We start from the raw sequence: 25,799 nt of genomic DNA, 5'->3' as shown, positions 1-25,799 counted from the left end.
CTCATCCTTTGGTGAGAGTCAGTGCTGTCTAAAATCACTTAGTATTTCTGCACGTGTCCTGACACTGGAGGAGCAGAGTAGCACTCAGTGTCGGTGTGGGTGTACACGCAATGTGACTGCAGTGTCGGTGTGGGTGTGTACACAATGTGACTGCAGTGTCGGTGTGGGTGTGTACACAATGTGACTGGAGTGTCGGTGTGGGTGTGCACACCGTTAGCAGCTTCATGTCTGAGGAAACCTGACGCGCTTAAAAAAACCTCCGAAGATTGAACATATGAACAACAAGTTGTTTTTACATTGCAGTATGTGAGTTCATTCCTTTTATATATAGAGTTTGCTTTTTTTTTTGGCGGGTTACAGGGCGGATCTGTCTGAAAACAAAATGCTGTGTGCACATACCCTTAATCTGACTGATCAGAAGGGGGCGCCACCACTGACAGTGCATAGGGCAGCATGAACTCCAAATACGGCCCTGCATCCAATCATGTGTGGTACGGTTCCCTGAGCTAAGCATCTGAAACAATCATGTGTGATATGGTCCACTGAGCCATGTACCTAATCCCATCGTGTGTGATACGGTCCGTTGAGTCATGCATCTAATCCCATTATGTGTGATATGCTCTGCTCAGGGCTGTATACTCACAACAAAAAAAGAGGGCAACCAGTCCAGTTAGCCCAGGCCAACACATCTAATGCACCAACAGGATGCAGGCAAACCTCTCAACATGATGGACACTTCACAGGTGCAAGGTAAATTGCACACTAGTGGCGCGCATAGGGCACTGTTCACACTTGTATGCGCATGGTGTCCAGCCAGCAACCTATTATCACGCCCTTACTATTAGATTAGGCGGGTTACCCGGACACTACTCGCTGCAGCACACAAGGGACAGAGACTCCACTATGCACGGCCGTATTAAGAGGCCCGGCTGCACCCCGTGATAAAAAAAAAAGTGCAAAAAAATATATATCAAATATATATGAGGTATTAGTTAGTAAATTGGCCAATGTACATAAGCCCACAATCCTCATCACGGATCCTCATACTTGCGGGTCCCTACACAGCTCAGGGCTGTATCTAATCCCATCATGTGTGGTACACTCCGTGTTTCTAACCCAATCCTGTGTGATACACTCTGTGTATCTAACCTCATGCTGTGTGGAACACTTCGTGTATCTAACCCTATCATGTATGGTCCGTATGTATCCCTCCGTTGATCTAATCCCTGTGCTTGATACAGTCCGCAGATTCAAATCCTGCGCCTGAAACAGTCTATATATCTAATCCCTGTGCCTGGTACAGTCCATGGATCCAATCCCTGCAATTGATACAGTCCATGATTCTAATCACTGCACCAGATACAATGCACGGACCTAATCCCTGCACCAGATACAGTGCATGGATTTAAACTCTGTACCTCATACAGTCCAAGATCTAATCCCTGCACCTGAAACAGTCCATGGATTTAATCCCTGCACCCAATACAGTCCATGAATTTAATCCTTGCACTTGATACAGTCCGCGGATCTAATCCCTATGCCTGATACAGTCCGCGGATCTAATTCCTGCGCTTGATACAGTCCGCGGATCTAATCCCTGTGCCTGATCCAGTCCGCAGATCTAATCCCTGTGACTAAAACTGTCTGAGGATCTAATCCCTGTGCCTGATACCAGGGCCGGCTCCAGGTTTTGTGGGCCCCAGGCGAAAGAGTCTCAGTGGGCCCCATACACACACAGACATGCACATACACAGTTACATACAGGCATACGCACATATACAAATTTAAAGAGAAATTCAGAAAAACACTTATAAATAGACATAAATCTATACACAATCATATACACTGACATACATAGATACATACATCATACATGCACACATACAAACATAGAGATATTTTTAATATGGGAAAGCAGGCAGCTGCTCCTCCCGGCTGTGCCGCACTGATTGATGGCCATCACTAACAGACATGGCCGCACACAAACACTGCTGTATATACATCACTGGGGGCATACACATTACTGAGGAGTAAGGTGATTCCCTGCAGGGTATATAATAAAAAACAAACACGCGGCGCCAATCTCAGCGCGTTATCAAAGCGGCCCTCTGGTGCCCTTTTTTTTACTGAAGTTTTATGCACTCACCTTTTGCCACAAAACTTCAGGCATATATGACTTTTCCAAAGTCTCCTTATCCGGGTCTGCTGCTTGCCTTGAATTGATCCTGTGTATGGTCCTGGCTCGGATTACCACAGGTGAAAAAGTTAAAAATGAAGTAAACGAATTCTGTAGTGGCCGCGCTCCCCGTAGTAATGATTTTAAAAACTCTTGTCCTCAAATGGAATTTATTACCCAAACATACGGAAATAAAAAACGGATACAACGCGTTTCGGCGGGAACAATCGCCTTCCTCAGGTATCTAAATAAAAATGCATCTCACTCTACTTTATAGATAACAAAATAAATACAATTTACCTGGTATTCAAATAAGGGTGTGGATATAACCACAGCTGTATAATCAGTTTCTTAGTTCACTTCAACTCTAGTGGTTCATTAAAAACAAATCCACAAACAACAAATCACTTAAAAGAATCATAAAACTAAAAACACTGTAAGCATTTATCAATAAAATTACTATCAATAAGATTTATCAAATAAAAGGTAGTACAAAAAAAAAAAAAATTAGATAAAAATTCTTTAAAAAACAAATTTAAAATCTTTTTTTTTTTTCTTTTTCCTTATATTTAGACAGGGATGTATACTATATTCTTTCCACAATATCATTAAGGCCATTAGGATGCAATGTTTGAAGGCGGTAAATCCAATATGTTTCTTTGCGATTGAGCAAAGAATTTCTATTGATCGTTTCCATAGGTATCTGTTCTAGAGGTGTCACCCTTATATTAAAATTCTTTTCATGCTTGAGTAGTATATGTCTTGATAAACTATGTTTTAAAAACCCATTTTTTGCTCTATTTCTGTGCCCGTTCATACGAGCACGTAACGTCTGTGTCGTGCGTCCCACATACTGTAGCCCACAGCTACAGTCGATAACATAAATAATATAATCGCTATTGCAACTCAGATTTTGTTTTATTTTAATTAATTTGCCTGTACTTTTACTTGTAATCTGTTTTGCTCCATGGTTTATAATTCCACACGTATGACATTTCCTAGAACTACATCTAAAAATTCCAATCACCTGATCTTCATTTTTTTCTATCCTTGCTGATTTTTTTTTATTTTCTCTTAATCTACTTGGGGCTATTAAGCGTTTTATCGTTTTCCCCCTCCTAAATGTTATATTTGGTTCCTCAGGCAAATATTTTCCCAAAATCAGATCCCGTTTTAGAATATACCAATATTTTTTCAGAATCATACGTATCATCTTATTCCCTCTATTATAGGTCGTAATAAAATTAAATTTCCACCTGCCTCCTTCTCTGTCATTTGTTTTTTTACACATCACCTCATTTTTTTCCCCTTCTTTCTTGCCCAAAAAATCCTCCTGTTTTTTTCCTCTGTTTTTTTCATATGCGGCATGAACCAATTTTTTGGGATATTTCTTTTCCTTAAATCTGTTCTTTAAAATATCAGCCTGGGTTTCATAGTCTTTATCTTCAGTACAGTTTTTCCTGATGCGAAAGAACTGACTGTATGGAATGTTTTCTTTCCATTTTTTATAATGGGCACTTCTGAAATCCAAAAATCCGTTGGAATCAACTTTCTTAAAATGCGTTTTTGTGATGATACCAGTCCCCTTATGGCTAATTTCCAAATCTAAAAACACTATTTTTTCATTATTTATTTCTGAAGTAAATGAAATACCCCAATCGTTTTTATTCAACGTATTTATCATTTCTATTGCTTCTGCTTTTGTACCATTCCAGATAATTATCAGGTCATCTATAAAACGCCTATAAAAAACTATTTTCTTTATATTTTCCAGCTTACTTAAAATTGATGAGGACTTAAATCGCCCCATAAAAAGATTTGTGAAACTTGGTGCGACCCGAGTCCCCATCGCGGTCCCGTGCCGTTGTAGGTATAGTGAAAATAGTTTAGACAGACACCCCAAAGGGCTCAGCTTCATCATGCAGAAAACACGTGCAATAAAAAATGATATCATAAAGTGAGGTATTGGTCCACATTTTGGCCAAAATATGTAAGCTCATAACCCAGTTGTCAAGGGTCCCCACGCTTATGAGTCTCTACACTATAGTTAAAATAATTCACAGTAAAGAACAAAAATTCTGAAAAAAACCCCCAAAAACTTACTTCTTAGAATAAGTATTCGGCATATCGTAAAAACATAGCATTACACATGGTACAGGACACACACAATGTAATTATATAACATGGTAAATAATTACATAAAATGGTTCGAATACCTGTAAAGACAAAAGAAACTGTCAACAAAGACATCAACATGAACTAAGTACAATTGGTTCATACAATACATTGAGCATTAACCAGGAAAACATAATAATTCATGAATTGTGCTATGCTGAGGAAAGCAACCAGAAGGGCTGAAGATCTGGCAAGAGACAATCAGCATGTCTGCCATCCCAGGGGCTGAGATGGCTGCTACTAAAGAGAAGGGTGAGGCAAGTGAAAAGGTTGATGGGAACTTATGGAGGCCTAAAAGTTAAAGGGAACCTGTCAGCAGAAATTTCGACTTAAACCTAACAGATTCCCCCTCTGCAGCTCCTGGGCTGCATTCTAGCAAGGTCCCTGTTAGTATTGTGGCCCCTTTCTGACCCAAAAAAAGAGTTTATATCGAGGTACCTTTTTGGCTTCTGATTCTCTAAATGTGTCACGGGGGCGGGCTGCCTGATGGCCGTTATTCTGCCCCCTGTTCCTGTATGCCGCCCCCATCGCCGATTTCTATACTTCTGGACGCCGCCCACTGCTCCAGCCATCCCCGCGCATGCCCAGTGCTCATCTCTCGTGGATGAGCACTGTGCCCAGTGTCACCGGTGGTGACGTGCGCGCAGGGTTTAGATTATGGGCGGTGCTGTGATGTTAATTACCAAGCAACCGCCCATAATCGCGGGACCGCGCATTCCCCCTCGGCCTGCTTTCTGCGCAAGCGCGCTGCAGCTGAACTCACGTCACCTCCTTCCCATCTTGCCCTGAGGCAGGAAATAGATGGGAGGAGCGCGGAGCAGTGACTACACCGATCAGGAGGAGTTCAGCTGCAGCGCGCTTGCGCAGAAAGAAGCAGGCCGAGGGGGAATGCGCGGTCCCGCGATTATGGGCGGTTGCTTGGTAATTAACATCACAGCACCGCCCATAATCTAAACCCTGCGCGCACGTCACCACCGGTGACACTGGGCACAGTGCTCATCCACGAGAGATGAGCACTGGGCATGCGCGGGGATGGCTGGAGCAGTGGGCGGCGTCCAGAAGTATAGAAATCGGCGATGGGGGCGGCATACAGGAACAGGGGGCAGAATAACGGCCATCAGGCAGCCCGCCCCCGTGACACATTTAGAGAATCAGAAGCCAAAAAGGTACCTCGATATAAACTCTTTTTTTTGGGTCAGAAAGGGGCCACAATACTAACAGGGACCTTGCTAGAATGCAGCCCAGGAGCTGCAGAGGGGGAATCTGTTAGGTTTAAGTCGAAATTTCTGCTGACAGGTTCCCTTTAAGGTGCTCAAGCAACAAATGAGGAAATGATAAAATAGATGCAATGAGAGAATATGCCAACAGATGGCGCTGTTATCACAAGGCACTAATTCAATAGTATACAAACAGTAAATCTGCATTTTGTGAAGGCATGACAATGTCAGTATTACATTGCAGTCACCCACAAAATGTCTGTGCTGTGATCCTAAACTTCATTCTCCCTTATCCTTTTGCGAATGCCCAGAAGGAGAGGGGAGGAGACATCACACACCCACGAGCAGATCCCGCCCACATTTATTGCAGTTGTAATGCGAGCCATCAGTACAGTAGGATTACATGGCAAATTTCAGTAGCTGCTCCCCCTAGTGTTTAAAGGTAGAAAATATCAAAACTGTTCAAATTATTTTTCATATTTTTTACCAATCAAAAATAATATTTTCACAAAATTAAAAAGTATATACACTTGGATTCAAATGGTAACTATGGGCATTAAATAATCGGTCTGTCTCCTTCCAAAATACAAAAGGAGCTGACAATCTTTATAAAAATCAAAAAAACATCCAAGTCATATAAAGGATCTACTCTGGCTGCAGCTCAGCCTCACCTGGCATGAATCTTGTGCATATCTGGAGTGGGATTTAGCCAGTTTTTGCCAGTTCCCGAACAAGAAGCGGTGCTCCCATCCAGTACTGAAGACAACACTGGTTTCAAATGAATGCGTCTTTGGACACACATTCAGTTAAAATGTATTATGATGCAGAAAGCCACCAGCTTCCTGCACCACAACAGTTAGACATTATCAAATAAAGGGGCCCAGGTCAGAGGACATTATGAAATAAAGATCCCAGGTCACAGGACATTATTACAGAAAGGGGTCAGCATGGATGAGCTTATTAAAGGATGGGGGATATTTTTAGAGGAATGAGCCAGGATGGGTGACAAAATTACTGTATGTGGGTCATTAGTATATGGTAACAAATAGGGGACTTTATTACTGCAGTGATATATTTTGCTTTTGAGGATACTGTTTTTCATGAGGAGAACAAGAGAGAGGTCGAGTTACTGTACTTTTTTCTTCATCTTGTGAAATGTAAAAGTGAAATAAGTTGGAAATGTGCTCTAGAAGGAAACATTGACAGTTTTCTGTGTGCTACTTTCTGCAGAGACAAGTCCTAACTGGAAAAAGTCTTAGCGGTAAGCAGAAAGAGAGGATGAATAACTTCAACTAGAGGCATCACTGGTAAGTCACTGTATTACCAGTGCACTTTACACTATATACAGAGCTCTTGTGTACAATGTCACCAGTCACTGTACTTCCTGTACACTACATACAGAACTCCTGTGCATAATGTCACCAGTTATCATTGTATTACTTGTACACTAGACAATATATACAGAGCTCCTGTGTATAAGGTCACTAGTGAACATTATATTATTTATACAGTTTACACTATATACTGAGCTCATGTGTACAATGTGACCAATGATCAATGTATAATCGTAATACTATACACAGGGCCATATTTGGTATTCATGCTGCCCTAGGCATTTTAAGTTGTCACACCCCCTACTGGTAAGTCAGACAAAAGGTATGTGCACATGACATCATTTTCAGGCAGCTCTGCTCCATAACGTGCATGAAAAAGCGCTAATTAAACCCTAAAAAGACTGAATTTATGCCCTGCAGTGTAAAAATTACTTGCTGATCATATGTTCAGTCTTTTGAGCTTCTTTTAACTGCCTCAAGTTTCTAAAGACGCGAAGCAGTTGAATGAAGAGACCTAACCATTCCTCAGGCGACTTCTGCTTGTAAGTTGCGCAATAGTTTATATAATATAATTTAATTAAAAAACAGTCCCTAAAAGATGTGAGAAAAGATAACTGAAAAGAAGTAAAAAAAAAAGTATATTTCGCACGAAAGACCCCAGAGCGTCCTGAAGCGTCTTCGGAATGAAAAACCCATGATATTTGCAGACATCTTAAAGACATTATGTGCATATACCCATTAGATAAGTTAAGCCCTCCCATAAACATTAAGTCTAGAGGTACCGTCACACTAAACAACTTACCAGCGATCCCAACAACGATACAACCTGATAGGGATCGCTGGTAAGTTGCTAGGAGGTTGCTGGTGAGAGGTCACACAGTCAGACGCTCCAGCGATCCCACCAGCAACCTGACCTGGCAGCGATCGCTGGAGCATCACTACACGGATTGCTGGTGAGCTGTCACCAGCAACCAGTGACCAGCCCCCAGCCAGCAGCAACGCAGATGCTGCGCTTGGTAACTAAGGTAAATATTGGGTAACCAACCCGATATTTACCTTGGTTACCAGCGCACGCAGCTACACGTGCAGAGAGCAGGGAGCAGCGCACACCGCTTAGCGCTGGCTCCCTGCTCTCCTAGTTACAGCACACATTGGGTTAATTACCTGATGTGTGCTGCAGCTACACGTGCAGAGAGCAGGGAGCCGCACACACTGCTTAGCGCTGGCTCCCTGCTCTCCTAGCTACAGTACACATCGGGTTAATTACCCGATGTGTACTCTGCTACACGTGCAAGGAGCAGGAGCCGGCACTGACAGTGAGAGCGGAGGAGGCTGGTAACGAAGGTAAATATCGGGTAACCAAGGACAGGGCTTCTTGGTTACCCGATGTTTACCGTGGTTACCAGTGTCCGCAGAAGCCGGTTCCTGCTGCCTGCACATTTAGTTGTTGCTGTCTCGCTGTCACACACAGCGATGTGTGTTTCACAGCGGGACAGCAACAACTAAAAAATGGTCCAGGATATTCAGCAACAACCAACGACCTCACAGCAGGGGCCAGGTTGTTGCTGGACGTCACACACAGCAACATCACTAGCAACATCACTGTTACGTCACAAAAGTTGTCCATCAGCAGCGATGTTGCTTAGTGTGACGGGGCCTTAAAGTTGTAAGAATCCGCCAATATCGACAGATTTGACCCATAGTCTAATGTGTGGGGGCCTCTGACTGGTGATGTCTGGAGAGATAAGGATCCAGCATGTCAGATTTAGGTCTGAAGATCCTTATATTCTCTAAATTATTAGCCTCCAGAGATGTCTAACAATGACTCTCTTATAGAAAACACAAAGCTCTCATCAAAGTGAGCAGTCCTGTATATTGGAGAGTCTGGATAGATAGCTGCTGGCCAAATAATCAGACAGCTGCCTGTAACTATTGGGACTTTAGTTAAACACTTGTTCAGCTGACAAATATGGCCTAATTCAGATGGCTGTATTACCAGTCCGGCACAATTAACCTATAATGATCAAGTTTCATGTCTAATAAATTAAAGATTACAACATCTACATTGATAAATCACCAGAACCACAAACAGTACACGACTACGTTAACAATTACGTAACATTTGCAAAGTAATCCTATTGCTGCATACAGTCAGGGCCAGAAATATTTGGACAGTGACACAAGTTTTGTTATTTTAGCTGTTTACAAAAACATGTTCAGAAATACAATTATATATATAATATGGGCTGAAAGTGCACACTCCCAGCTGCAATATGAGAGTTTTCACATCCAAATTGGAGAAAGGGTTTAGGAATCATAGCTCTGTAATGCATAGCCTCCTCTTTTTCAAGGGACCAAAAGTAATTGGACAAGGGACTCTAAGGGCTGCAATTAACTCTGAAGGTGTCTCCCTCATTAACCTGTAATCAATGAAGTAGTTAAAAGGTCTGGGGTTGATTACAGGTGTGTGGTTTTGCATTTGGAAGCTGTTGCTGTGACCAGACAACATGCGGTCTAAGGAACTCTCAATTGAGGTGAAGCAAAACATCCTGAGGCTGAAAAAAAAGAAAAAATCCATCAGAGAGATAGCAGACATGCTTGGAGTAGCAAAATCAACAGTCGGGTACATTCTGAGAAAAAAGGAATTGACTGGTGAGCTTGGGAACTCAAAAAGGCCTGGGCGTCCACGGATGACAACAGTGGTGGATGATCGCCGCATACTTTCTTTGGTGAAGAAGAACCCGTTCACAACATCAACTGAAGTCCAGAACACTCTCAGTGAAGTAGGTGTATCTGTCTCTAAGTCAACAGTAAAGAGAAGACTCCATGAAAGTAAATACAAAGGGTTCACATCTAGATGCAAACCATTCATCAATTCCAAAAATAGACAGGCCAGAGTTAAATTTGCTGAAAAACACCTCATGAAGCCAGCTCAGTTCTGGAAAAGTATTCTATGGACAGATGAGACCAAGATCAACCTGTACCAGAATGATGGGAAGAAAAAAGTTTGGAGAAGAAAGGGAACGGCACATGATCCAAGGCACACCACATCCTCTGTAAAACATGGTGGAGGCAACGTGATGGCATGGGCATGCAAGGCTTTCAATGGCACTGGGTCACTTGTGTTTATTGATGACATAACAGCCGACAAGAGAAGCCGGATGAATTCTGAAGTGTACAGGGATATACTTTCAGCCCAGATTCAGCCAAATGCCGCAAAGTTGATCGGACGGCGCTTCATAGTACAGATGGACAATGACCCCAAGCATACAGCCAAAGCTACCCAGGAGTTCATGAGTGCAAAAAAGTGGAACATTCTGCAATGGCCAAGTCGATCACCAGATCTTAACCCAATTGAGCATGCATTTCACTTGCTCAAATCCAGACTTAAGACGGAAAGACCCACAAACAAGCAAGACCTGAAGGCTGCAGCTGTAAAGGCCTGGCAAAGCATTAAGAAGGAGGAAACCCAGCGTTTGGTGATGTCCATGGGTTCCACACTTAAGGCAGTGATTGCCTCCAAAGGATTTGCAACAAAATATTGAAAATAAAATTATTTTGTTTGGGTTTGGTTTATTTGTCCAATTACTTTTGACCTCCTAAAATGTGGAGTGTTTGTAAAGAAATGTGTACAATTCCTACAATTTCTATCAGATACTTTTGTTCAAACCTTCAAATTAAACGTTACAATCTGCACTTGAATTCTGTTGTAGAGGTTTCATTTCAAATCCAATGTGGTGGCATGCAGAGCCCAACTCGAGAAAATTGTGTCACTGTCCAAATATTTCTGGACCTAACTGTATGTATTTAACTGAAATAAACTCAAGATTGCAGAACAGGAGAAGAACTTGGTATTCTGGTTACAAGTACGCTGAGTAGCAGTATTCAATGTCAGCAGAAAAAGCAAACAAGATTTTAGGGTGTTTAAAAAAAAAAAAATTAAATCCTGAGATTCCAACATATTGATACCCCTTTCACTTTTAAGGCCCCATCTAGATCTGATATCCAGTTTTGAGTTCCACATTTTAAAAAGAATATTCAGAGGTGGCAACTAGATTACTACAGGATTATTAAGTTATTAAGGGATGGAGGCCTCCCATATGATGAGAGATTGGAAAAGTTGGGCTTGTTTAGCTTAGAAAAAAAAACATCTCAGAAAAAAACATCTCATTTATATGTATACACATGTGGTCAATACAAAAGACTGGCACATGACTTATTTCTTCCAAAGACCATACTAGGGGTCACTCACTGCAGGTGGAAGAAAGGCGATTACGGCAGCTATCTAGGAAAGAGTTCTTTACAATTAGTGCAGTCAGACTATGGAATGCCGACCACAAGCTGTAGTAATGGCAGACACTGTAACAGCTTTTAAAAAGGGCTGGATTATTTCCACAGTACACAAAACATTGTGAGTTATAGATAATTTAGTGACCAAAATAGATAATTGGTGGAGCAAGGTCCAACTTGATAGACCTAGGTCTTTTTTCAACATGTGTAACTATATCAGTATATGATTACATCACCAGAACCACCACCATCATTACATAAATACAGCACCAGAACCACAGTCAGTACATGACTACATCACCAGAACAATGATCAATACAGATATTCAGCACCAGAACCACCATTAGTACATAAAGGCAATAAGAGAATGAGCGAGGAGTGCAGCGCAAACCATCCAGTATATTAAAATATCCAAGTTAGGGGCGCATGCGCGGCACTCTATGGAGGAAGACGCGTCTCTGTGAGTTCCACACCTCGGATGGGTGTTGTGAATGTTAGTTATGTTTTGGCTGCTGGGATCTCCCTCAGGTGGTCAGGAATGGTTTGGACTTGGACCAGGTGTGTTGTGCAATGGGCGTTTCCTTTGCTAACTCTCTGCTTATTTAAATCCTGGTCTGATAGTAGGCCATGCCGGATGTCAGTTGTTCTTTGTATCATCAGCCTGCTTCATTCTGCACCACACCACATCTACCCCAGATAAGTGCTTTGCTCTTTATTTATTGTTTGGTTCTTTTGCTCTTATCTGGGTTTGTCATTTGCTGTGGTTGTTTTCAGTTTATTTGCATGCAGGGATTTTTCCCCCTCAGTTTGGCTTGGCTGGGGAACTCCCTGCAGGTCTGTTTGGAGTATAGCTCCTTTGGGTCCATGTGTTTGTGGCTTGTTGAATTTGTTCTGATTCTTGCTTTCTGTTCATTGATATGACAAAAGCACCTGGTATAGGACAGAGTTCAGATCGTGCAATCTGAGGGCCTTTTTGTACTATCAGAAATTTGGATTTTTGCACGGTTTTTCTCTGGCCACCATCAGTCCCTCTCCTGTCGTTTCCTATTTTAGTCAGTGGGGGCCTCACCTTTTGCTAATCCTGTCATCTATCTGTGTATTGTGTTTTTCCTATATCACCGCAGTCTTTCAATGTGGGGGGCTTGCTATTCTTGTCTATTTTCTGAGGCAGAGAGTTATTCATCTTTCCTTCCTTTAGGATAGTTAGTTCTCCGGCTGGCTTCGCGGTGCACAGGATGTTAGTTCACCCCTCGGCTACTTCTAGTTGTGATGGTTAGTAAGGGGATGGCAGCCTGATTAGTTGCCAATGCTCTTGTCACCTTTTACCAATGATTTGGTGTGGTCTTCCATGGTTCCGGATCATAACAGATGGGATTATGCCTTAATCCAACACCTTGAGGGCGTCAAAGTTGGTAAGCCAAGACACCAGACTGCAGGAGATGACTTGGTCTAAGAAGGGGTCAGCTCAGGAGACCCACACTATTTATTACGACAACGACGTCGCTGCTACGTCACCATTTTCTGTGACGTAGCAGCGACGGCCCGTCACTGTATGTGACATCCAGCAACGAGCTGGCCCCTGCTGTGAGGTCGTCGCCGCTCGTTGCTGAATGTCCAGCTTCATTTTTTGGTCGTCGCTCTCCCGCTCTGAAGCACACATCGCTGTGTGTGACAGCGAGAGAGCGACGAAATGAAGCGAGCAGGAAGACGGCTTCTGGCAGCTGCTGTAAGCTGTAACGACGGTAAACATCGGGTAACCAAGGGAAGCCCTTTCCCTGGTTACCCGATATTTACCTTCGTTACCAGCGTCCGCCGCTCTCACGCTGCCAGTGCCGGCTCCCTGCTCTTTGCACATGTAGCCGGAGTACACATCGGGTAATTAACCCGATGTGTACTGTAGCTAGGAGTTCAGGGAGCCAGCGCTAAGCAGTGTGAGGGGCTCCCTGCTCTCTGCACATGTAGCTGCAGTACACATCGGGTTAATAAACCCGATGTGTACTGTGGCTACGAGTGCAGGGAGCCAGCGCTAAGCAGTGTGCACGGCTCCCTGCACATGTAGCCGGAGTACACATCGGGTTAATTAACCCGATGTGTACTGTGACTACGAGTGTAGGGAGCCAGCGCTAAGCAGTGTGCGCGGCTCCCTGCTCTCTGCACATGTAGCACAGCGACGCGTGTCGTTATGACCGTTGCTGCGTCTGCTGTGTTTGACAGCTAAGCAGCGATCATAACAGAGACTTACAAGGTCACTGTTGCATCACAGAAAATGGTGACGTAACAGCGACGTCGTTGTCGCTGTCACTATGTGTGAACCCAGCTTTACACAGATTTGAGTCACTCTTGGGACTGAAAGTTAATGTGGAGAAAACATATTTTCCTTAACACCCCAAACAACCTTCATAATAATATACTTTCTAATTTTAAATTCCAGAGACAAATTCATTATATATCATATTTAGGAGTTAAACTTACTGGCCATAGAACCTCGCTGTTCAAGTGGAATGTCTCTCCTCTCGCCCAACAAATGATACAAGATTTTAAGAAATGGTCACAGCCTACTATCTCCTTTCTTGGCAGAACTCATTCAATTAAAATGAACACTCTCCCACGATACATATATTTATTTCGATCACTCCCTATACTATTACCACAAAGCTTTTTCAAACACATACATGCGGCGGTCTCTAGATTTACCTGGAACAACAAAAGAGCCCGGATAGCACAGCAGACACTTTTCTACCATATTTCCCTCCCTAATTTTATTCTTTACTATAAAGCGGCTCAGTTCACACAAATATCTACCAATATGATGGGTGAGTGCTCCTCTAGGTGAGTTGGACTGGAAGATGCCTTACTGGCTCCCTATACTATAAGTAGTCTGATCTGGATGACGGGTCCACTTCCGCTCAAGATGGCTGTGTCCGACCCCTTCTCTTATAACACTGTTAGGTTGTGGAGGTCTACTCGTTTTCAGTGTCTGCTACAATCAAAACCATCCCTACTTCTTAATTTCTTTGGTAATCCAATGTTCCTTCTGGGTGTAGCCACAGGTGGGTTCTCTTGGTGGAAAAATAAAGGCATTACTCGTGTGAGTCACCTAGCCTCCCTTTACAATCTAGATTCTAAAGCTGAATTTATAACCCAATTCTTACCACCGGGGGAGTAAATGTTCAGAATAGAACAGATGTTTCATTTTGTGGGTACATTAATGGGAGAAAAACAGACCCTCAACCCAACGGCTTTTAAAAGGATTTGCATATTTGATCAAGGAGGGAGGGGTACAATATCACTGATCTACACTATTTTGAATCGACCAAAAAAGAAAAAAACGAATACAAAAGGTCTATAATGTATACAAAATATTTTATTAATTAAAACCATTTAATCTCAAGAGACACAGCCGAAGCTGGACAATAGGCGTCACAATCCATACAATCATATCATCCCTGTCTCAAAGTTCAATATAAATATGGAGTATATATATATATAAAAATATAAAACTGAATAATATATCACAACATTATATATGATCAACCATATAGGAGTTCATCAAGTTATATCTCAGACCAATAGATATATAAATAAAAAACACATTTATCAGTTAATCATAAAGTGATAAGTATATAGATAAGCAAATCTTGGACCAATACATAAATGTGGCCAAAAATTATGGTTACTAAACAATCAAAAAGTGCAAAGTGCAAAATAAGTAAATAAAAAATAAAAAAGAGAGAGGAGAGATCAGTGTGTATACATATAAATATATTGGTATTTAAATAGTTAAAAGAACAGCCAAAGCTCCATAGATGGCTGGAGAGAGTTAATGGTATTACCAGTACTTAGAAAGGGAGGGGGGAGGGGTGGAGGATAAGTTCCCCAAATGATAAACTCTCAAGATGGAGGATATAAGTATATATACAGAAATGTATTAACACTCTTGGACAAGGGGTAAATCAGAGAGCCCTTATTGAATGATACCAGGGACAGTAGCTATGACAAGGATAACGATATGCATGTCTATTAAGGTGGTGTCACACACAGCGACAACGACGTCGCTGCTACGTCACCATTTTCTGTGACGTTGCAACGACGTCCCGTCGCTGTCGCTGTGTGTGACATCCAGCAACGAGCTGGCCCCTGCTGTGAGGTCGCCGCTCGTTGCTGAATTTCCAGCTTCATTTTTTGGTCGTCGCTCTCTCGCTGTGACGCACAGATCGCTGTGTGTGACAGCGAGAGAGCGACGAAATGAAGCGAGCAGGGAGCAGGAGCCGGCAGCTGCAGTAAGCTGTAACCAAGGTAAACATCGGGTAACCAAGGTGGTTACTCGATATTTACCTTCGTTACCAGCCCCCGCCGCTCTCACGCTGCCAGCGCCGGCTCCTGCTCTCTGCACATGTAGCTGCAGTACACATCGTGTAATTAACCCAATGTGTACTGTAGCTAGGAGAGCAAGGAGCCAGCGCTAAGCAGTGTGCGCGGCTCCCTGCTCTCTGCACTGTGACATGTAGCTGCAGTACACATCGGGTTAATTAACCCGATGTGTACTGTAGCTAGGAGAGCAAGGAGCCAGCGCTCAGTGTGAGCGGCTCCCTGCTCCCTGCACATGTTGCAGCACAGCGACACGTGTCGTTATGATCGCTGCTTCGGCTGCTGTGTTTTACAGCTAAGCAGCGATCATAACAGCGACTTAAAAGGTCGCTGCTACGTCACAGAAAATGGTGACGTAACAGCGACGTCGCTGTCGCTGTCGTTTAGTGTGACCCCAGCTTTAGTCATGTAATAAGATTAGAGGTAAGTAAACTTTGCAGTCTTGTGGGGTGCCACTATGATAATTACTGTTGCATAGACTGAATGCCCTAATCAGAGGCACAGGCAAAAAAACAAAGCCTGTGATCTGTGCACTGACGCCGAGCGCTGGTGAGAACAGAGAAGTACAAGCAGGCACATTACCTGATAGCTGCAAAGGTCACCAGACGCTGATACAGGATTGTGACGCTCCCCGACGCTGGCGTTTCGGCGCTTCCTTCTTCTTGAATCGCCATGTGTCAAACATTAAATTGAAGGTGATGGACCAATAGGAGGAGGACCTAGGGTTCTCTATGACTCTTGAAAAATGGAACAAATGTTATGAAAATATAACAAGGGGGAGCAATCTGGTATCTCTTTCCGAAACATCTATTCAATGTGCAATACAAGGTAATATTGTGGTACCGTGTTAGCCAGAAAAATCAATTGCAATACTATGCCCCAAGAATGAATAAAGTATTTTATGAGTGATACGTTTATAGGCTAACCAGAAAAACTATATTAGCAAGCTTTCAGAGCAGTGGTGTAACTAGAGTTTGATGGGCGCTGGTGCAAAATTTGGACTGGGGCCCCCCCTCCACGTACACCGACATTTGTGGTATGGGATAATGACACTGACACTCGGAGTACAGGATAATGATGCTGACACTTGGCTCTTACCCTCAGCACCCAGGTTTCCCATGATCTGAAATCCCTCTATCAGAACACAGATTTCCCATGTTCTGATATCCATCTTGTCTTCGGCACCCAGCTTTCCCATGCTCTGCTATACATCATTCCCTCGGCACCCAGCTTTTCCATATCAGAGCATGGGAAAGCTGGGTGCTGGGAGATGTACAGCAGAGCATGGGGAAGCTGGGTGCTGAGGGAAAGAGCCCTTTTTCCCTCAGCACAAAACATTCCCATCACATGCTTGTATCTTTGTCCCCCCTCGTATATAGTTCTACAAATACTATAATGGCCCCCACATAGCCTTCCATATAGTATAAAGGGTCCCACATAACCCTTCATATATTAGAATGCACCTCCATAGTCCTCCATGTATTATAATGCATTTCCCATAGTCCTCCATGTATTATAATTCACCCATAGTTCTCCATATATTATACTGCACCACAGTCCTCCATGTTTTATAACACACCCCATAGTCATCCATGTATAAAGTAGCCTTTATAGTCCTCCATATATTATAATGTAGCCCCCATAGTCCTATATGTCTTACAATGCAGCCCCATAAACCTTCATATTGTATTATGCAGCCCCATACTCCTCCATGTATAATGCACCCATATAGTCCATGTATAAGGTGTCCCTCATGATTATGCAGCTCCATAGACCTCCATGTATAATGCAGCCCCATAGACCATGTTTCATGCAGCCAGCCCCCCCAGGGCCTCCATGTGTCATGCAGCCAGCCCCCCAGGGCCTCCATGTGTCCTGCAGCCAGGGCCCCCCAGGGCCTCCATGTGTCCTGCAGCCAGGCCCCCCCCCGCAAGGACTCCATGTGTCCTGCAGCCAGCCCCCCCCTGGGCCTCCATGTGTCCTGCAGCCAGGGCCCCCCCAAGGCTCCATGTGTCCTGCAGCCAGCCCCCCCCAGGGCCTCCATGTGTCCTGCAGCCAGGGCCCCCCCAAGGACTCCATGTGTCCTGCAGCCAGGCCCCCTCTAAGGACTCCATGTGTTCTGCAGCCAGCCTTCCCGTGTACTCACTGATTTATAAAAAAAAAATAAAACAAGTACTCACCTCTCTTCTCCTTCCACCGCAGTTCTGTCCTCACCTCTATTTCTTTCACCGCTGCCCATCCTCACTTCTTTCCTCATTCCCCCGTGCTGTGCTCTCACCACACACAGCAGTTGCACAGGAGTGACGTCAGCGCGCAGGCACGGGGGAAGACTGATGATGCATAGAACGGCGCCGGCCGCTGTCTGCAATATCAAAGCAGTGCGCAGTGACGGGAGCGCGGCGAGTAACGGGAGCGCGGTGACGGGAGCGCGGTGACGAGAGCACGGTGACGGGAGCGCGGTGACGAGAGCACGGTGACGAGAGCGCAGTGACGAGAGCGCGATGCCGAGAGCGCGGTGAGTGACGGGAGCGCGGTGAGTGACGGGAGCGCGGTGAGTGACGGGAGCGCGGTGAGTGACGGGAGTGTGGTGACGCCACCACTGACACCAGGCAGGGGGGCCTGGTGTCAGCGGCCGCGACCGGGTCATATAGCGGCCGCAGCGCCGCGTGGTCTGCGGCAGAACAGCGCAGCTCCTCTTACAGAAAGGAGCTGGCTGCTGATCTGCCGGGCGGGCGCGGGCCCCTAACCTCCCGGGGCCGGTCGCAATCGCGACCGCTGCGACCGCGGTAGTTACGCCCCTGTTTCAGAGCATCTCTGAAAGCTTGCTAATATAATTTTTCTGGTTAACCTATAAAGGTATCAATCCTAAAATACTTTTGTCATTCTTTGGGCATAGTATTTCAATCGAAACATCTATAAAAAAGTTCCATCGTTCTTATTATGCTCCGACATATTTGAGCTCCATCTACCCAGGTGCCTCAGACCGATGCTTCAGGGGATGTGGACAAAAAGGTGATATATCCCATGTTTGGTGGACCTGTCCAGTTGTGGTAACACTATGGAGAGAAGTCACCTCTATAATAAATAAGTTCAGTGATAGCCCTAATGTATACTCACCTGAAGTCATCCTGTTTGGAGACAAACCTACAGGGTCACTAATAAATGTATCTAAATGTAACCGGCTAATCTCTTTCATCATATTAGCATCCAAAATTTATATAGCCAGTCAAAGGAGAGGCCCTACTTTATCTATTAGGCTGGGGCCACACGGGGACTACTGCGATCCCCTTGCATGAGACTCGGCTCGTGCTGGCAGTACAGCAGAGCTGAGTCTCATGCTTGTGTCCTTGCAACTGAGGTCCGTTCCTGCGAGCAGACCTCAGCTGCAGGGGGCGGGCCGGCACTCAGGAGGGGAGGGAGGGATTTCTCTCCCTCTCGCCTGTGTAGCCGGCTATAGACATTCTCGCTCTGCACGCACGGTACACCGATGTACCGCGAGTGCAGTGCGATTTTTCTCTCGCCCCATTCACTTGAATGGGTGCGAGAGAAAGAGTCTCGGATTACAATCGCAGCATGCTGCGATTGTTTTCTCGGTCCGATTAGGGCTGAGAAAATAATCGCTCATGTGTGCTGACACACAGGCTAGAATTGGTCCGAGTGGAATGCGATGTTTTATCGCACTCCACTCGCACCGATTTTCTCGCCGTGTGGCTTAGGCCTTAATGTGGTCCTACAGCGGGTTAACATTATCATACGTTAGGAAAAAATAGAGGCCATTAGGAACGACTCCCTTGAATTGCTCCATGCAATTTGGGATCCATGGATTCAAACCCAACTCCCCAATACTCTGGAGAATATCACATCAATATCTACGTAAGGTCCGACACATATGTTGACCACTATAGATAACACCCCTCTCAGTTAAACTGAAGTTACAAAGTTGCTAGTCCTCTAGTTAGCAGTGGGACCCACCCCCACTTTTTCTCCCCCTCTTTTCCCTGTTATTTGGTTTTTACTTAAAATTACTGTTTTGAGTTATTTAGTAAATTGAGTATTTAAATATAACAACAACATTTGGGAACTAGTTGATACCTGTATCGGTTGTCTCCTTTTGTTGGAGGCTAACTGTTTCAAGATCATTGTAATTGTATCAAGAAAATCATTACTGTTTCATTGATCTGAATGCTTTAATGCTGACTAACTCAATAAAAGATTGTTGAAACTAAAATATTCAATTTATTGGTCTACATTAAAAAAGCAAAAATGAGCATTCACTAATTTGCTTTTTAATGTAGACCAACAAATGGATGTTTTTATATACCGGATGGTTTGTGCTGCACTCCTTAGTCCTCTAAGTACCTTCATTGTTCCTTGCTGCTCTGCACCAAAAACTGCAATTTCCACTATGTCCTTAACAATGGTAAGGAGATTACTGGAGCTAATTTTGTTACCAGCCATCATCAAACTATGGACCATACAGTACTGATTAGTTGCAGGTAGCAGCATTAGTAAACATTTAAAGAGTAATTTAAAGGAGTAGTCAGAAGGCAAAGAAATTTTGTTTCTAAATTCCTATCTATTTAGTGTCAAAAATGTAAACTGTTTTCTAATACGCTTCTGTAAAGCGGAGAGCTTAAGTGGACTCACTGGACCACAGTCGGACTCTGGTCTTTTGTGGGAGGTGCTTGACTAACCACCCACCGTGAGGCAGACTCCAGGTGCCATTCCCAGGGCAGTGACCAGGACTGTGGCAGCTCACCTCCAGGGCAGAGACAGACATGGGTGCAGACAGACTGAATATCTAGTAAAGACAGGTACCTCCAGAATAGCTAAAGCAAACAGCATGGCCAGGACAGACAGGCCAAGTCACTAGCAAGGCTGGGGTTGATAGACAGTCATTAGTACCACAGTGCAGTACGGACTGGAACCAGATGCCAGTAGGCCAGTAGGGGATGTCACAAGGTGCCAACAGAGGAGGATGGACTGGAAACAGGTACAGGCAGGACAGACAAGAACCGACGGACAAGGGGACCTGACAACTATCTGGCTAGGGCACAGAACCACAAACTAAACACGAACATTGATCAGGCACCTTCCCTAGTGGGAGAGTGCCTTAAGTACCCAGTGCCTCTCATTGATTCCTGGGAATGATGCACTGACGCTTTTAAAAGAAAACAGAGAGAAATTGTAGAATGGGGCTTTGTAAACCGCGCCAAAGATCACTGATGAAATCTTGAATTAATGTAAACTTTTTATTCTTGCACAGGTCTACGCGTTTCAGGAGGCTCTGCTCCCTTCCTCAGGACCAAACAGGCACAAGTTACATCAAATCTGTAGAAATGTATGTATCCCTGACATATATACACAATGTGATGTCAAAGAACCTCCCACAGAAAGAAAAAAATCGGCGGGAAAAAGTCTGAAATCACGTGGTGTGACGTGATGCAGTGAAAAAAAAGGGAAAAAAAGTATTCATGAAACCAGTGATAAGATCATGTGAAAATAGCAATGAAAAATAAAAATCTTATGAAAAAAATTTATATATACATATATATATATACATACATATACATATGAAAGGAGAGAGAAAAAAAGGGGAAGATAGAATAGTTGTGGGAAATCGTAACAGTATAGTTCAATTTAATCAAAGTGATCATGCGAGCACAATATACACATGTAGATAGGACAAGGCACGGGGTGAAATAGGTTCAGGAGCGTGGGAAAAAGACGAGAGCGCATGAGTCAGTCAAGGCAGTGAGCGGGTAATGTGAAGAAACTGAAAAGCAGGAGACGGGGTGAATAGAGTTCAAGAGCGTGGGAAAAATGCGAGAGCGCATGCGTCAGTCATGGCAGTGAGCAAGTACTGCAGTACTTGCTCACTGCCTTGACTGACGCATGCGCTCTCGTCTTTTTCCCACGCTCCTGAACCTATTTCACCCCGTGCCTTGTCCTATCTACAACATGTGTATATTGCGCTCGCATGATCACTTTGATTAAATTGAACTATACTGTTACAATTTCCCACAACTATTCTATCTTCCCCTTTTTTTTCTCTCTCCTTTCATATGTATATGTATATATATGTTTTTGGAAATTCTACACCGAGTTCTTTGGTTGTGTGGACTAATCTAACTTGTCCTTCAGTCACCTATGGAATCTATGTTTGATGTGAGTTCTATACCTCCTCACCTCAGTCTTACTGTCTTAAACACACAATTTTTTAGGTATATATATATATATATATATATATATATATATATATATATATATACATACATATATATATTTTTTACTCAATTATGACAAAAAAAAAAAATAAAAAAAAATTTCATAAGATTTTTATTTTTCATTGCTATTTTCACATCACGTCGTCCTCGTGCTCCCCTCCCTGCATTCCCTCATGTCCGTCTCACCTGTCAGCAGTGAAAAATAAAATAGTCCCAGTTTATCGGTGAGTGCTGCCCTGTCTCTTTTTGTTCTATGGATATATTTGTTTAAATTGGGCAATAGCACCTCGATAAGGGACTCTGTTGGATCCATCAAAATGAGAAAAAATGTTTTTCTGTGATACCTGAAAATCAATGGAAATAATCAAGGAAACCTCACACTGAACAGTGTTTTGGGACAGACATACCACACTACCTCCAGTTAAGGTAAGCAGTGCGGTGCACAATCTCTTCTTATATTTTCACATCACTGGTTTCATGAATACTTTTTTTCTTTTTTTTCCCTTTTTTTTCACTGCATCACGTCACACCACGTGATTTCAGACTTTTTCCCGCCGATTTTTTTCTTTCTGTGGGAGGTTCTTTGACATCACATTGTGTATATATGTCTGGGATACATAAATTTCTACAGATTTGATGTAACTTGTGCCTGTTTGGTCCTGAGGAAGGGAGCAGAGCCTCCTGAAACGCATAGACCTGTACAAGATTAAAAAGTTTACATTAATTCAAGATTTCATCAGTGATCTTTGGCGCGGTTTACAAAGCCCCATTCTACAATTTCTCTCTGTTATCAGCCACCTGGGGTACTGCTGCCGTTGATCCAGTTTTATGCTGTTACAGGAGTTGTGCCTTTCACAACCCTCCTTGGTGAGTAGGATTATCCTTTCTGTCATCCCCTGTCTGTCAGGGTAAGACCCTATTGCGCTTCTTTTTCCACAGGTTTTTTATCTCCTTTTAAAAGAAAGGCAGCGGTGCTCTCGCACTTCCTAGGGGCACTCCCAGAGGACCTGTGCAACAGGCACTGGCCTGGGGAGGGGGGAAGCCCCCACGTGGAATGACCCTAGGAAGCCAGGTAGTGTGAAGAGCCGGCCGCTGCAGAGAGTGAACGCGTGTCCCTGTGGGGAGAGGAGCAAGGGGTGCAGGGAAGCCAGCGTTACAACTTGCATTTTTAATTCCCTGTACTTCCTTAACTACACTGACTAACTGCTATTCTCTCTTATTTTTATACTTCCTTTTTGATGACTCTTCAGTCAAGAATCTCAGTGAATGCTGGGATACTCAAATGAGGTATCATAAGGAGGAAGAGTCTGCAGACAGTGTCTCAACCGTTACCCCCACCTGGAATGAAGCATCATCAGTGCCGCTCATTTTAGGGTGACGTCAGGTGACGTCACTGGTCTCTGCACACCGGGTATTGTGACACCGCTCTTATGTCAGCTCATTACTGCTGATCACAGCCAGCACAGTGCACAGAGTGCAGGGACTAGGCCAGGCCCTGAAATGAGCGTCACTCCATTTCAGGGAAAGGCTGTGACAGTGACCGCAGCCTTTACCCCCTGATGACGTTCCGTTGGAGTGTTCCAGCATGCACTGTGATTCTCAAAAGAAGCTTCATAAAAAAAGTAAGGAAAAAAATAGAAAAGCAATTAGACAGTGTAGATAGGGAATGCCATTATCATGATGACTATGGGGATAGCAGGAAACCGGTGCTGCTTAGCAGACCCTCAAGCTAGGGGCCCTATGCTATCCCTAATATCTGGTATACCCCTAAATGTGGGGATGCCCGAACCTCCTTCCCGACCTTGCTCCTGACCGGACCTAATCTTATACCCACTTCCCAGGGGGGCTGGGACAAGAGTGTGATTTAACCCACAAAAATAGACAGACGGGGGAAACCAAAACTCTGTTACAAAGCACACACACACACAGAGGGATCAGAGGGATAAGACAATAAGGCTGTGTGTCCACGGTAGAATGTACCTGCGGATTTTTCTGCATGAAAATCCGCGACTTTCGCGGCAAATCCGCACCCGCGGATTTGCCGCGGATTTGCCACGGATTTCTTTTTTTTTTTTTTCCCCATTCTATACCCAAAGGCTATGTGCCCACGCTGCGGATTTACCGCGGATTTTGCCGCAGATTTGCCGCGGATTTACCGCGGATTTTCCGAAAATCTGCAGCAGCGGCACTTCCAAGCCATTTCAATGGCATTTTGGAAATGCTGTGTCCATGCTGCGGATTTTTCCGCGGCGGATTTGCCGCGGATTTTGATGCGGAAAAATCTGCAGCATGTCAATTATTTGTTGCGGATTTTGGTGCGGATTTTGGGTATAGAATGGGGAAAAAAAAAAAAAAGAAATCCGCATCAAAACCCGCGGCAAATCCGCGGGTGCGGATTTGCCGCGAAAGTCGCGGATTTTCATGCAGAAAAATCCGCAGGTACATTCTACCGTGGACACATAGCCTAAGAGATAAGGATGAAAGCAGGGTGGAGAAAAACAAGACGATGGGTAAACTCCACAACAACAACAAGCACAAAGCAATTCTTTCTCCAGCAAGTCTGGGACACCACAACACAGAGACCAACACAGCATAAACTTCAGTTTGCATGGGTAGAAGATTTCCTCCAGCATAAATATGAGAGGAACAAATGTGATTGGCTTCCTTACAACATGTGATCAAAGAAACCTGATGAGCAGGCTAGCAGAGGTTAACTCTAGTTAACTCTTGCTAGCCTGTCTATGAATGAGCAGATAGAAGGTCAATGAAAGGGCCTGCCTTTGTTGATCAGAGACACCGGTGAAACCATCGGATGGAGTGTCAGAATCTGTAATGTGAACAGAGTCTGACACCGCCATGGCAGTCGGCGGGTTTTGTACAAAACTGCTTGTGACATAGGGAATTTTGAATGCAAGTATATTAGAAACAAATTAGATATTGGCACTAAACAGGTAGAGATTTGGAATGAAAATTACTTTGCTTTCAGACCACCCCTTTATCTTTTGGGAGATATCTTGTTGTAGGTGCATTAATTCTGAGCATATTGGTGCAGCAATGTGTCCTGAGATCCCCATAGACTGTTCAAAAGACCAGACGTGCAGTGCTCAGGAAACAGGACTATGACTTTCTACTGCATCGGCTCTGCTCTGTCTTGCTCGCATGTTTCATGAGCTGCACTTTTCTAGGAGGTTTTTTGTGCGATTGGTGGAAGACCCTAAAATATATAAAATAATTTCTGAAAAGTTTTGTTAATCTTTAACCCCTTCAGCCCCGGGCACTTTCCGTTTTTGCGTTTTTGTTTTTTGCTCCCCTTCTTCCGAGAGCCGTAACTTTTTTTTTATTTTTCTGTCAATCTTGCCATATGAGGGCTTATTTTTTGCGGGACGAGTTGTACTTTTAAATGAAACCATAAGTTTTACCATATAGTGTACTGGAAAACGGCAAAAAAATTCCAAGTGCGGAAAAATTGCAAAAAACGTGTGATCATACAAAAGTTTTTGGGATATTTTATTCACCGTGTTCACTATATGGTTAAACTGATGTATCTATGTGATGCCTCAGGTCAGTGCGCGTTTGTAGAGGCAAAAAGAGACCCAGGGTGCAGGGCCGTATTTGCCATTAGGCACTTGAGGGCACGTGCCTGGGGCGGCGCCTTCCAGGGGGCGGCGCCCAGACCAAAACTTTCTCCCTCCTCCAAACTCTTTATTAAATCCGTCGCCTTTTTGGAGGAGGGAGGGGGCGCCGCAGTCATTTATAGTCGCGTCTATAACACGCGAATATAAATGGGGTCAGAGGAGCTGCTATCAGCTCCCCGCCCCGACGTGCTGCCATGCGCTCACTGTGCAGAGGTCACAGCAGCGTGAGGCAGCGCCGCGCAGAGGAGAACGGGAGATGGAGCCGCCGCCGAGGAAGATGTGAGATCCTGCCGCTGCTGAAGATGTGAGATCCTGCCGCCACCTACATTGCCACCACCACCGCGGAGAACGGGAGATGCAGCCTGGAGCAGGTAAGC

General features: G+C 44.1%; 1 protein-coding gene across 1 annotated transcript in view; it reads left to right on the top strand.

Moving 5' to 3' along the window:
* Positions 1 to 6,833: 6,833 nt before the first annotated feature.
* The window catches only part of LOC142249615 (interferon-induced very large GTPase 1-like), a 30,787-nt gene continuing 11,821 nt past the window's right edge, over positions 6,834 to 25,799 (top strand). The window contains exon 1 of the mRNA XM_075321346.1: positions 6,834 to 6,875. The gene's annotated coding sequence lies outside the window, so the exon portion shown is untranslated. The remainder of the gene's footprint in view (positions 6,876 to 25,799) is intronic.

Source organism: Anomaloglossus baeobatrachus, chromosome 8 (genome assembly GCF_048569485.1).
Source record: "Anomaloglossus baeobatrachus isolate aAnoBae1 chromosome 8, aAnoBae1.hap1, whole genome shotgun sequence".
Classification (NCBI taxonomy): domain Eukaryota; kingdom Metazoa; phylum Chordata; class Amphibia; order Anura; family Aromobatidae; genus Anomaloglossus; species Anomaloglossus baeobatrachus.
This window is presented reverse-complemented; position numbering and strand designations above follow the sequence as displayed.